Source organism: Pan troglodytes, chromosome 13, assembly GCF_028858775.2.
Source record: "Pan troglodytes isolate AG18354 chromosome 13, NHGRI_mPanTro3-v2.0_pri, whole genome shotgun sequence".
Lineage (NCBI taxonomy): Eukaryota > Metazoa > Chordata > Mammalia > Primates > Hominidae > Pan > Pan troglodytes.
The window spans coordinates 49441887-49455896 of NC_072411.2; the positions used below are offsets into that span (position 1 = coordinate 49441887).

Sequence of the window (14010 nt, forward strand, 5' to 3'; positions counted from 1 at the left end):
GCCTATGGAAGGAGACTGGACTTAGAAGTCCCGCTAAGTCAGAAAATTTTTAATGCACATATACACCTGGTGCACAAGACTGAAAATCAATTGAGGAAGCTCATCTCCTCAATATATCAAGAAATTTGGACATTTTTCAAAACGACAATAGTCTTTTCCCGGGAAACTCTCTGTTTCCCGGAGAGAGGAAAGGGCAATACGTTTCTTAAAAAGTCTGTTCAGGTTGGGTGAGACTTTAGAAGAGCTTTCTGTCTGCCAAAATGGGTTCCCAAAAAGGTTTATAAAAATTGTTCTTCTAGAAGTTATGTTTGTATTTTGTTTTGTCTGATGTTGGTTTTTAATACAGTAGAATGCTACAGAACTAGAATGCTTGGTGAATTCCTTAAAAGAGACTAATTAATGGTCTCTATCATTTCATGAAGGCAATTCTGTCTTTGGAATAGGGTAAGAACTGAATTCAGCAGATAACAAAGTCGCACTGTTTTTTTACTCACTCAGGATAGCTTTTGGAATATTCACAATGCCACTAAACAAATTCCAAACCTCTTTATGTACCATCTTCCCCTTTCCTGCATGGATTGTATCTTCACTGTAGATTTCAGGTGGAAGTTTCCAAAACGAGAATGGCAATTTCAGACTAAAATGGCTAACACACGTGACAGAACCTCTCCTAAATTTTCATGAAAATTGCTAAGTGTCTATATGTGTGTTTCTATATCAATATGTACATAAATGTATGTGCATGTCCATGAGTGTCTGTGTGTTTGTCAGAGATTTTGTGTGTGTATATGTGTGTCAAATGAAAATGAAGGTAGGCATAGGGAAAAAAAGTAGAAATTTAGTCTCAAAATTTACAGAGGATCCCAAGGGGAAAAAAAAGAATAAAAAGAATTGGAGCAATAAGTAAAGATATAACTAAAGAAAACATTCCAGGCTTTTAAAAATGTCCTAAATACATGCATATAAATAATTCAATATGTTCCAGAAAAAAAATAAGTAAAAAAAATCTATATCTAGAGGAATCCTTGGACAGTGTTTTTCAAGAATAAATAAATTTCTTATAAACATTTAGAAAAAATGTATTCTACACTTAAAGGAACAAAATTAAAGTTAGCCTCAGACTTCTACTTTGTAAATTAAATTGCAGAAGACAAGGAAGATGCATACAGAATTTTGAAAGTAAATTTAATATCTAGAGTAATCTATTTGAAATGCATAATCGTATCTCCATATTAAAACTTCTCAAGGATTTTCATTGCCCTTATAACAATGTACCAAATTCCAACAGTAATTCACATGGCCATCCACCATCCACAACTGAGTTTTTACCCACTCTTTATAGGATTTATATGTCCCACTCCTCTTCACTTTCAGTGTTTTAAGTATACTGGTCCTCTTTCAGCCTCTCAAATTTGCCATCTGCTCCTACCTCAATGCGTCATTCATGGAGTTTCTGTTACTCAGAATATTCTTCCTCCTACTCTGCATTTCTGCTAAAATTTCAGGTCTCAGTCTAATGCAATTTTTTTAAAGTAAAAACGTTCGCTGATCCTCAAACTAGGTTGTTGTGTTGTTCCTTCTGAATTACATACCCATATAATCACCCTTATCTCTCCTTTTTGTCTTCATATCCTTTATGTTTTAAATATCTGCTACCTAGTAAATTATAAGCTCCAAGAGGGCATGGGCCATATCTGTCCTATTAACCCTTATAAGTCTAATATTCAACATTGTGCCAGGTACATAGAGGATGTTCAGTAAATAATTGTTACAGGAATGAACATATTAATGAATGAAACACACAAATATTCTTAAACATTCAAGAGCTTGGAAAATACATTACCCATATGCCATTCTTTAAGAGTATGTGTGTATATGGGTGCATATTTCAGCCACGCAAAATATCAATCAAATTAAGAGCTCAGAAATGAAAACAACGTGCTGTAAAATTACCAGTGGTGAGGACTGAGATCAGCGAAATATGCATTTGCCTACAAAAGTATTGAAAACATAACACATTAAAGGCAAATAAATAAAATCCAATTTGAAGTTAGCTAAAAATTATCAGTAATATCTATTAGTTATTGCATTATGGCTGATTTTTATTTTTTCCCATGTTCTTTTATATTTACCAAATAGTCTATAAAAATATGTAATATTTTTATAATTGAAGAATTACATATTTTTCTATAGAAGAATATACAGTGAAAATTGGGGACTAAGCACAGTAGCGCATACCTGTAATCCCAGCATTTTGGGAGGCTGAGATAAGAGGATTGCTTGAGCCCAGGAGTTACAGACCATCCTGATCAACATAGTGAAACCCTTTCTCTATGCAATTTAAGTAAAACAAAATTTTTAAGTAAAAAGAAATTAGAAAAAAAGAAAACTTGGGGGAGGGGAAGACAGTTAATAAAATGGTCAGTGCATTGTCTTTGTCAGTGATAGGTTTAAGGACATGGCCCTTTGACCCAATTTTGACCAACAGAATACAAATAAAAATCTGCTGAGAGGGAGCGTTTCTGGAAAATATTTTCCTTCTTGATGAAAAAGGGGGGAAATGGAAAAAAATTATCTTTGCTTCTTTCTTTGTCAATTTTAGATATGGCTATGTAAAAAAATTATCCCACTACAAAACATCTGAAAATTACTCATCTACTATACTGCCAGAAAAAAAAAACCTCTATTCTTCTCTCATTATAAAGATTTGTTTATTTTTATAACATTATTTGGGATTTTTAAAGATAATTTAAGCTTTTGTTTTAGATTGCAGATTTGTTACATGGGTATATTCTATAACACTGAGGCTTGGGGTACAACTGGTCCTGTCACCAGGTACTAAGCATAGTACCCACTAGGTAGTTTTTCAGCCCTTACTCTTCTCCCTCCCTCTCTGTTCTGGTAGTCCCCAGTATTTATTGTCCCTATCTTTATATCAATGTGTACCCAGTGTTTGGCTCCTGCTTATAAGTGAGACTAGGCAGTATTTGGGTTTCTATTTCTGTGTGAATTTGCTTAGGATAATGGCCTCCAGGTGCATCTTGTTACGGCAAAGGACATAATTTCATGTTTTATGGCTGCATAGTATTCCATGATATGTATGTACCACATTTCCTTTATCCAATCCTTCACTTATGGGCATCTAGACTGACTCCATATATTTGCTATTGTGAATAGTGCTGTGATGAACACACAACTGTATGTGTCTTTTTGGTAGAACAATTTATTTTCCTTTGGGTATATACTAAGTAATGAGGTTGCTAGATTGAATGGTAGTTCTGTTTTAAGTTATTTGAGAAATCTCCAGCTTGCTTTCCACAGTGGCTGACCTAATGTCTATTCCCACCAACAGTGTATAAGCATTTAAGATTTGGGAATTTAAAATCTTATTTTCAATCTACTCTTGTCTTACCTTAACTTTTATAAGATGCTCTTTAGTATGATGACTCCTACTGTTCTTTACACCTGAAAGGATTTAACCTGTTTTTATCCTGTGAATTTCAGTTTTTCAAGACCAATTCAGATATAATCTTCATTATAAATTATCTTTAACATTTTGAGAAATAAATTCTTTCAGATTTATTTTTTGTTAATCAGCCAACTAATTTCATTAGAAAACTCTTGCAAAGTATTAAGGAACAGGTAGTCCTATGTGCAATAAATATTCAAGAGATACAACTAGAAAACATATATAGATTCTGAGAATATGGAATAAAAATACATTTTCTTATTCCTCTCACTAACTACAACTAAAAGTTCTGGACTGTAAGACAAACATTAGTGAACTAAAAAGTGGAAAGAAGAAGGCACACTGAATAGGACCTTCAGGACTCAAGAAACAACATGGTGATAAGTTCCCTGGGTTTTCTTTATGCCTCATATATTCCAGAGTTGGACCTAAGAAACTGACAACCTCAAAGAAATAATAGCTGAAAATTTCCCGAATTTTGCAAGAGACATAGCCTACAGATTTAAGAAGCTAAGCAAACCCAAAGCAGGAGAAATACTATGAAATCACACTACAAAACATCATAGTCGAAATTCTATAAACAAAGACAAAGAAATCCTAAAAGTAATGAGATAGAGACAAAAGCTTACCTATATTAAAAAATAATAAATCAGAGACAGTGGATTTCTTATCAAAAACTATGAAGGCCAGAAGGAAGTGGCACAGTTTTTCGAATACTGAAAGAAAACAACTATCAACCAAGTATAATATATGCAGAGAAAATATCCTTCAGCAATAAGGGGAACTCAAGACATTCTCAGATGAAGTAAAACTAAGAGAATTTGTCTTCAGCAGACCTATCCTAAAAGAATGGCTAAAGAAAATTCTCTTAACATAAAATAAATGATAAAAGTAGAATCCTCGAAACAAGAAGGAAGAACTTTGTAAATAAAAATATGGATAAATGCAATATACTTTCCTTTTTAAAATTTTCCCAAATCATGTTTGACAATTGAACCAAAATTATAACACTGTCTGATATGGTTCTAAATGTATGTCAATGAAATATTTAAAACAATGCTGATGGAAGAATCAATGATCTAAAGAACAGGAGAGATATACTGTGTTTAAGGATAAAAAGACTTTACATAGTAAAAATATTAGTTTTCCACAAATTTATATGCAAGTGTAATGCAATTCCTATTAAAATCCTTGCTCATTTTTCGTAGATATAGACAAGATTATTCAAAAAATAATATGAAAAGGCTAAAGAAGTGGAATAGTTAAAAACAAATTGCAAAAGAAAAATAATGGAAGAGTAAAGAGTCTACCTGATTTTAAGACTTTTTGTTTGGCTGCAGTAGTCAAGACTGTGTGATACTAATGGAGCAATCTACACACAGATCAATAGAACAGAAGAGAGAAACCATAAAGAGATCAACACAAGTATGTCCAATTGAATTTTGACAAAGAAGCAACAACCAATGGAGTCTTTTCAACAAAAGGTGCCAGAACAACTGGACATTCATAGGCAAAAATAATAATAATCTTGTCGTAAACCTTACACCTCACACTTACACAAATTTGCGTAACCTTGCACCTTACACAGATTAACTCAAAATGCATCACAGACTTAAAGGTAAATTGTACAAGTATAAAATTTGGGGGGAAAAATTACAGGAGAAAATATTTGGGCTCCAGGTCTTGGCAAAGTGTTCTTAGACTTGACAACAAAGCATATATATAAAGAGAAATATTAATAAATTAGACCATGAAAGTTAAAAACTTTTGCTCTGAGAAAAAACTATATTAAGAGAGTGAAAAGACAAACTACACACAGGAAGTAGGTATTTGTAAACCACATATCAGACAAAGAACTAGTATCTATAATAGTATATATATAAAGAACTATCAAAACTCAATAGTAAAAAAAGCTAAAATCAAACAATACAACTAGAAAATAGGCACAAATGAGTGAACAAATAGTTCACCAAAGAAAGTAAATAGATAGCAAATAAGCATATGAAATTATGTCCAATATAATTAGCTATAGGGGACATGCAAATTAAAACAACAAGACATTATTACATGCCTATCAGAGTGGCTGACATTGAAACAGAAAGTGATAGCAGTAAATACTGACAAGGATAACAAGATACTCGATCACTCACATGCTGCTGGTGGAGTTATGAAACAGTGTAGTCACTCTACAAAGCAATTTGGCAGTTTCTTTTAAAAAACTAAACATGCAACTGTTATACAACCCAGGAATTTCAGCCCCATGCATTTATAACAGAGAAATGAAAACTTATGTTCATGCAAAACCTTTATACAACTGTTCATAGTAGCTTGTTTGTAATAGCCAAAACTTGGAAACAACTCAGATGTCCTTTCACTGGGTGCATAATAATTAAAAGAACTGATGCACACCTATCATACACTGCTATTAAGCAATAAAAAGGAACAAATTATTGATAAACACAATAACCTGTAGGAATCTCCAGAAAATTATCCTGAGTAAAAAAGCCAATCCTAGACATAGACAATGTGGTACATTTACACCATGGAATACTATGCAGACATTAAAAAGAATGAAACCATGTCTTTGCAGCAACACAGATGGAGCTGGAGGCCATAATCCTAAGTGAACTAATTTAGAAACATAAAATCAAATATCACATGTTCTCACTTATAAGTCGGAGCTGAACAATGGGTGTGCATGAACATAAAGATAAAAATAATAGACACTGGGGCTTCCAAAATGGGAGATGGTGGGAAGGGGATAAAGGTTGAAAAATTATCTTTTTGGTACAATGTTCAGTATTGGGGTGATAGGTATACCAGAAGCCCAATCTCCACCAGTATGCAATATACTCATTGATATGATTTGGCTGTGTCCCCACCAAATCTCATATTCAATTGTAATCCCCATAATCCCCACGTGCCTAGGGAGAGACCTGGTGGGAAGTGATTGGATCATGAGGGTGGTTTTTCCCCATGCTGTTCTCATGATAGTGAGTTCTTACGAGATCTGGCGGTTTTATAAGGTGCTCTTCCCCCTTCACTCCTCACTCTTCTCTCTCCTGCAGCCATGTCAAGAAGATCCTTACTCTCCTTTTGCCTTCCACCATGATTGTAAGTTTCCTGAGGCCTCCCCAGCCATGTGGAACTGTGAGGCAATTAAACCTCTTTCCTTTATAAATTACCCAGTCTTGGGCAGTTCTTTATAGCAGTGTGTGAACAAATTAATACATCCATGTAACAACACACAAAAAAAGAAATAAAATGGGTATTTTAAAATAATTTTAAAAAGAAAAAGTCAATATCAAAAGTTTATATACTCTATGATGCCAGTTATAAAACATTCTTAAAATGACAAAGTTATAGAAATGGAGAATGGATTAGTTGTTATTAGGGATTAAGAAGGAAATGGGGGCAAGAGGGAAGTGGGGACAGGTGGGAAGTGGGTATGGCCACAAAAGTGCAACACAAGGGATCTTTGTGGTACTGGAGATGTTCTTTACCTTGGCTGTAACAATGTCAATATACTGGTTTTTATATTGCAGTATAGTTTTGCAAAATGTTAACATTAGAGAAACTGAAAAATGAGTGCATGGATTCATTGCACGTAAATGTACAAGTATTTCAAAATAAAAAGTTTACTTAAAAAATACATATATGTAAAACTTTCCATAATAAACCCTGATAAGAATCTCTAACAAAAAGCAATGAATAAGAAAATTCATTCATGAATATAAATACAATCCTAAGTTAAAATACCATCAAATCTAATTCAAAAGAACATTAAGGTAATTCTTTCTCATCTTAGCAAAGGATTTATTTTATGACTATGAAGAGTTTGATATTAGGATATGTAGTAAGCAGGATCATAATATTAATAAGCTTTAAAATGTTATTATCCCAGCAGTTTCCAAATAGGCATTCAACAAAATCTAACATCTATTACTTATTTAAAAAAAAAAAAAAGGTATGGCAGAGACTGTTACTATTCATCAAACATTTATTTGCTCCACAATCTTTCTCAGTCCCTTGAATCTAAGTGGTCTAGGGATATGACTAATTCTTACCAATTAAACACTGGAAGAAAGAAGAACAGGTGTGCTCTCTCCACATGCAATCTCATGCAGGTGGTTGAAAGAAAAAAAGAGCTGGTGGAGTTAGAATTTGGAAGCAGGCTGGGCCCCTGGGACACTGTTTGGGAAGAAACTATTACATACTATGACATGAGCAAGGGATAAACCTTCGTTGTATTAAACCATAGAGATTTCACAGTGCTTTTGTTATTGCAGCATAGCCTTGTGTTACCCGCAACTAATATAACTGATACAACTCTTCTGAATCAAAAGACAGAATAAGATTTAATATTTTCCAAACCAAAATTCCATAGAATGATTTCTCTGAGATCTTTGGAAAAATGGTGCCCTGCATACCTGATCTCTCTTTTAATCATTTTCAGCACACATTGGCATATTAAAGGCTCTGAGAAGTCCTGTAGAAAAATTTGTATCTTTGTTGAATTCAACATTTCACAAACTTATTTCACAATTTCATCTTTTAAATAGTGAAACAACTATTGACCAATGAAATTGTATTCTATAGCGCAAATTGAAGAAAATAAGGCACTTGTGCTCGTTTTGACAGCATATATACTAAAATAAGAATGATACAGAGAAGATTCGCATGTCCCCTGTGCAAGGTTGATATACAAATTTGTGAAACATTCCATATTTTTTTAATGAAAAAAGAAGAAAGGGTATTTTTTTAAAAAAAGAGAAAATACAGCACTGGAAGCATTTTTATGATATTCAAAAACAGACCAAAATAGCCACAGTTTTTGCTGACTAAAGTTTATATTCAAAGACTTTTTATCATAGCTTTATTTATAGTATAAAACAAACAATAGATAAATGCATATCTCTAGGCAGAGATATATTTAAGCAATAAATATAAAATGAATTAATAGCGTTTTAAAATAGCATTGAATTCCTGAAAATTTCATATATTGCTGGATTAAGAAAGTGGGATATAAAATTATACATATAGTATAGGGCAGGTCAACATACACATATACTCACATCCAGATAAAGAAATACACCAAAATATTAATAGTAGTTATCTCTGGAGGCCAGAATCAGAGGTAATATTTCATTTTATTCTTCATACTTTTTAATATTTTAATCAGAAATATTAAACATTATTTTTAAAAGAAATATAGAAAAAGAACAGTTTCTTACAAAATGTCTGCTTTGTCTTTCAGCTAGCACCTTATTATTAAAATGCTGATTGAGGAGTAATAATCTCTTTCAGCAAGTAACATCTCATATTCATGCAAAAATAATCTTAATACTATTTTTAATAAGAAAAATGTGCTCAAGTTGAACAGTTTTTATCAAATACTTGATGTGAGTATGTAAAGGAGAACTTGACTTCGTAAAAACTGTACTATAAAACAAAATGTTACAATCGCTGATAAGATTTGGATAGGAAAAGAGAGTCTGGGGGCTGGCAGCCAGAAGAGTGGCCTGAAGCTCCAGGGAGTTCATCCCTAGAGTGTGGCCTAGAGGCCAGGTAGCAATGTGGTCCAATAGAGTCCCACCATCACCACCACCATCACCACCACCATCAATAACATACACACAGACGCATGCACACACACCTTCACACTTCACAATGCAAGTTTCTTGAAAGGCCCTTTTCTTTTTTTATTCTATGCCTTCCTTAAAGTTTGCAGCTGCCCATTTCCTCCTTCCAGGATTTTCTTTATCTAAAATTCCTCTGTTAAAATAAATATCTGAGAGAGCTTTCACTGTATCATTTCCAAGACAAATTTATGGCCAGTAGTAGAATCACTAGGAGTTAACTCACTGACTACTTTATCATCTTCATTGTATAAAAGTGGTTGCCTCATGGGTTACAATGATGAATAAATGGCATTAATTAAATGTGCTATATAATTGTTCATCATTCTTAAAGTTTTTCCCAACTATTTTGATTCTATGTGATCTATTATCACTAAAAAATACTATTCTGTTGTGTCTAAAAGAGTCCAATGGGAGCTTACATAGCACAGTAAAAAAAGTTTGTCTCCATGGACAAGTTGTAAAAATATACTCTTTTTTTTTTATTTTAAATTGCCCATTGACCTTTCTAAATCCTAGACTGGAGGCGACCATTTCCATTTTTGAAAGGTCACTTATGACATTGCCAGTATGTGGTTGGTAAAGCACTTTTTTTTTAACTGTAAGTTTTGGGATACAAGTGCAGAATGTGTATGTTTGTTACATAGGTATACACGTGCCATGGTGGTGTGCTGCACCTATCAACCCATCATCTAGGTTTTAAGCCCTGCATGCATTAGCTATTTGTCCTAATACTCTCACTTCCTTCTTCCCTCAACCCCTGACTGGCCCCAGTGTGTGCTGTTTCCCTCCCTGTGTCTATGTGTTCTCATTGTTCAAGCTGCACTTATAAGTGAGAACATGCAGTGTTTAGTTTTCCATTCCTGTATTAGTTTGTTGAGAATGATGGCTTCCAGCTTCAACCACGTCCCTGCAAAGGACATGATCTCATTCCTTTTTATGGCTGCATAGTATTCCATGGTGTACATGTACCACATTTTCTTTATCAAGTCTATCACTGATGGGCATTTGGGTTGGTTCCATGTCTTTGATATTGTAAATAGTGCTGCAATAAACATACCTGTGCATGTGTCTTTATAGTAGAATGATTTGTATTCCTTTGGGTGTATACCCAGCAATGGGATTTCTGTGTGAAATGGTATTTCTGGTTCTAGATCCTTGAGGAATCACCACACTGTCTTCCACAATGTTTGAACTAATTTACATTCCCACCAACAGTGTAAAAACATTCCTATTTCTGTGCAGCCTTGCCAGTGTCTATTGTTTCCTGACCTTTCAATAATCACCATTCTGACTGGTGTGAGATTGTATCTCAATGTGATTTTGATTTGCATTTCTCTAATGATCAGTGATGTTGAGCTTTTCTTCATATGTTTGTTGGCTGCATAAATGTCTTCTTTTGAGAAGTGTCTGTTCATATTCTTTGCCTACTTTTTGATGGGATTGTTTGTTTCCTTCTTATGAATTTGTTTAAGTTTCTTGTGGATCTGGATATTAGATCTTTGTCAGATGGGTAGATTGCAAAAATTTTCTCCCATTCTATAGGATCCCTGTTCACTCTGATGATACCTTCTTTTGCTGTGTAAAAGTTTTTTAGTTTAATTAGATCCTATTTGTCAATTTTGGCTTTTGTTGCCATTGCTTCTGGCATTTTTGTCATGAAGTCTTTGCCCATGCCTATGTCCTGAATGGTATTGTCTAGGTTTTCTTCTAGGGTTTTTATGCTTTTTGGTTTTACATTTAAGTCTTTAATCCATCTTGAGTTAATTTTTGTATAAGGTATAAGGAAGAGGTCCAGTTTCAGTTTTCTGCATATGTCTAGCCAGTTTTCCCAGCACCATTTATTAAATAGGAAATCCTTTCTTCACTGCTTATTTTTGTGAGGTTTGTCTAAGACTAGATGGCAGTAGATGTGTGGTGTTATTTCTGTTGTTTCATTGGTCTATATGTCTGTTTTGGTACCAGTACCATGCTGTTTTGGTTACTGTAGCCTTGTAATATAGTTTGAAGTGAGGTAGTGTGATGACTCTAGCTTTGTTCTTTTTGCTTAGGATTATCTTGGCTATACAGGCTCTTTTTGGTTCCATGTGAAATTTAAAGTAATTTTTTCTAATTCTGTGAAGAATGTCAATGGTAGTTTGATGAGAATAGCATTAAATCTATCAATTATTTTAGGCAGTATGGCCATTTTCACAATATTGATTTTTTCTATCCATGAGGATGGAATGTTTTTCCATTTGTTTCCTCTCTTATTTCCTTGAGCAGTGGTTTGTAGTTTTCCTTGAAGAGGTCCTTCACTTCCTTTGTTAGCTGTCGCTATTGCTATTCTCTTTGTAGTAATTTTGAATCAGAGTTCATTGATGATTTGGCTCTCTGCTTGTCTATTTTTGGTGTATAGGAATGCCTGTGATTTTTGCACATTGATTTTGAATCCTGAGACTTTGCTGAAGTTGCTTATCAGCTTAAGGAGTTTTGGGAGCTGAGATGATGGGGTTTTAGAATCATGTCATCTGCAAACAGAGACAATTTGTCTTCTTCTCTTCCTACTTGAATACCCTTTATTTCTTTCTCTTGGCTGATTGCCTTGGCCAGAACTTCCAATACTATGTTGAATAGGAGTAATGAAAGAGGGCTTCCTTGTCTTGTGCCAGTTTTCCAAGGGAATGCTTCCAGCTTTTGCCCATTCAGTATGATATTGGCTGTGGGTTTGTCATAAACAGCTCTTATTATTTTGAGATATGTTCCATCAGTACCTAGTTTATTGAGAGTTTTTAACATGAAGGGATGTTGAATTTTATCAAAGTTCTTTTCTCCATCTATTGAGTTAATCCTGTGTTTTTGTCACTGGTTCTGTTTATGTGATGGATTACATTTATTGATTTGCATATATTGAACCAGCCTTGCATCCCAGGGATGAAGCCGACTTGATCATGGTGGATAAGCTTTTTGATGTGCCGCTAGATTCAGTTTGCCAGTATTTTATTGAGGATTTCTGCTTTGATGTTCATCAGGGATATTGGCCTTTTTTGTTGTGTCTCTGCCAGGTTTTGGTATCAGGATGGTGCTGGCCTCATAAAATAAGTTAAGGAGGAGTCCCTCCTTTTCAACTGTTTGAATAGTTTCAGAAGGAATGGTACCTGCTCCTCTTTGTACCTCTAATAGAATTTGGCTGTGAATCCATCTGGTCCTGGGATTTCTTTGGTTAGTAGGCTACTACTGCCTAAATTTTAGAACTTGTTATTGGTCTATTTAGAGACGTAAATTCTTCTGGTTTAATCATGAGAAGGTGTATGTGTCCAGATATTTGTCCATTTCTTCTAAATTTTCTAGTTTATTTGCATAGAGGTGTTTATAGTATTCTCTGATGGTAGTCTGTATTTCTGTGAGATCTGTGGTGACATCCTTTTATCATTTTTTATTGTGTCTATTTGATTATTCTCTCTTTTCTTCTTTATTTGTCTAGCTAGCAGTCTATGTTGTTAATTTTTTCAAAAAACCAGCTGCTAGATTCATTGATTTTTTGAAGGGTTTTCGTGTCTCTCTCTCCTTCATTTCTGCTCTGATCTTAGTTATTTCTTGTCTTCTGCTAGCTTTTGGATTTGCTTGCTCTTGCTTCTCTAGCTCTTTTAATTGCAATGTTAGGGTGTCAATTTGAGATCTTTCTACCTTTCTGATGTGGGCATTTACTGCTATACATTTCCTTCTTACCACTGCTTTAGCTGTGTCCCAGAGATTCTAGTACATTGTCTCTTTGTTCTCATTGGGTTCAAATAACTTCTTGATTTCTGCATTAATTTCATTATTTACCCATGAGTCACTCAGGAGCAGGTTGTTCAATTTCCATGTAGTTGTGTGGTCTTGTGTGAGTTTCTTAATCCTGGGTTCTAATTTGATTGCACTGTGGTCTGAGAAATTGCTGGTTATTATTTCAGTTCTTTTGCATTTGCTGACGAGTGTTTTACTTCCAATTATGTGTCAATTTTAGAATAAGTGCCATGTGGCACTGAGAAGAATGTATATTCTGTTGATTTGGGATGGAGAGTTCTACAGATGTCTATTTGGTCCACTTGATTCAGAGCTGAGTTCAAGTCCTGAATATCCTTGTTACTTTTCTGTCTGGTTGATCTGTCTAATATTGACAGTGGGGTGTTAAAGTCTCCCACTATTATTGTGTGGTAGTCTAAGTCGCTTTGTGTGTCTCTAAGAACTTGTTTTATGAATTTTGGTGCTTCTGTGTTTGGTACATGTATATTTAGGATAGTTAGCTCTTCTTGTTGAATTGATCCCTTTACCATTATGTAATGCCCGTCGTTGTTTTTAATCTTCATTGGTTTAAAGTCTGTTTTGTCAGAGACTAAGATTGCAACTCTTGTTTTTTGTTTGTTTGTTTGTTTGCTTTCCATTTGCTTGGTAAATTTTCCTCCATCCCTTTATTTTGAGCCTATGTGTGTCTTTGCACCTGAGATAAGTCTCCTGAATACAGCACACAGATAGGTCTTGACTCTATCCAATTTGCCAGTCTGTGTCTCTTCATTGGGGCATTTAGCCCATTTACATTTAAGGTTAATACTGTTATGTGTGAATTTGATCCTGTTATAATGATGCTAGCTGGTTATTTTTGCACACTAGTTGATTCAGTTTCTTCATAGTGTCATTGGCCTGTATATTTTGGTGTGTTTTTGCAGTGGCTGGTACTGATTTTTCCTTTCCATATTTAGTGCTTCTTTCAGGAGCTCTTGCAAGGCAGGCCTGGTGGTGACAAAATCCCTCAGCATTTGCTTGTCTGGAAAGGATTTTATTTCTCTTTTGCTTATAAAGCTTAGTTTGTTTGGATATGAAATTCTGGGTTGAAAACTCTTTTCTTTAAAAATTTGAATATTGACCCCCACTCTCTTCTGGCTT

General features: G+C 34.3%; 1 protein-coding gene and 1 non-coding gene across 2 annotated transcripts in view; one reads left to right on the top strand and one right to left on the bottom strand.

Moving 5' to 3' along the window:
• Window positions 1–14010, bottom strand: part of LOC134808083 (collagen alpha-1(III) chain-like) — a 432853-nt gene that overhangs the window by 12753 nt on the left and 406090 nt on the right. The window lies entirely within an intron of this gene.
• Window positions 8095–8201, top strand: LOC112208567 (U6 spliceosomal RNA). Its single transcript, XR_002943027.1, has one exon. It is a non-coding gene; the product is annotated as a U6 spliceosomal RNA (small nuclear RNA).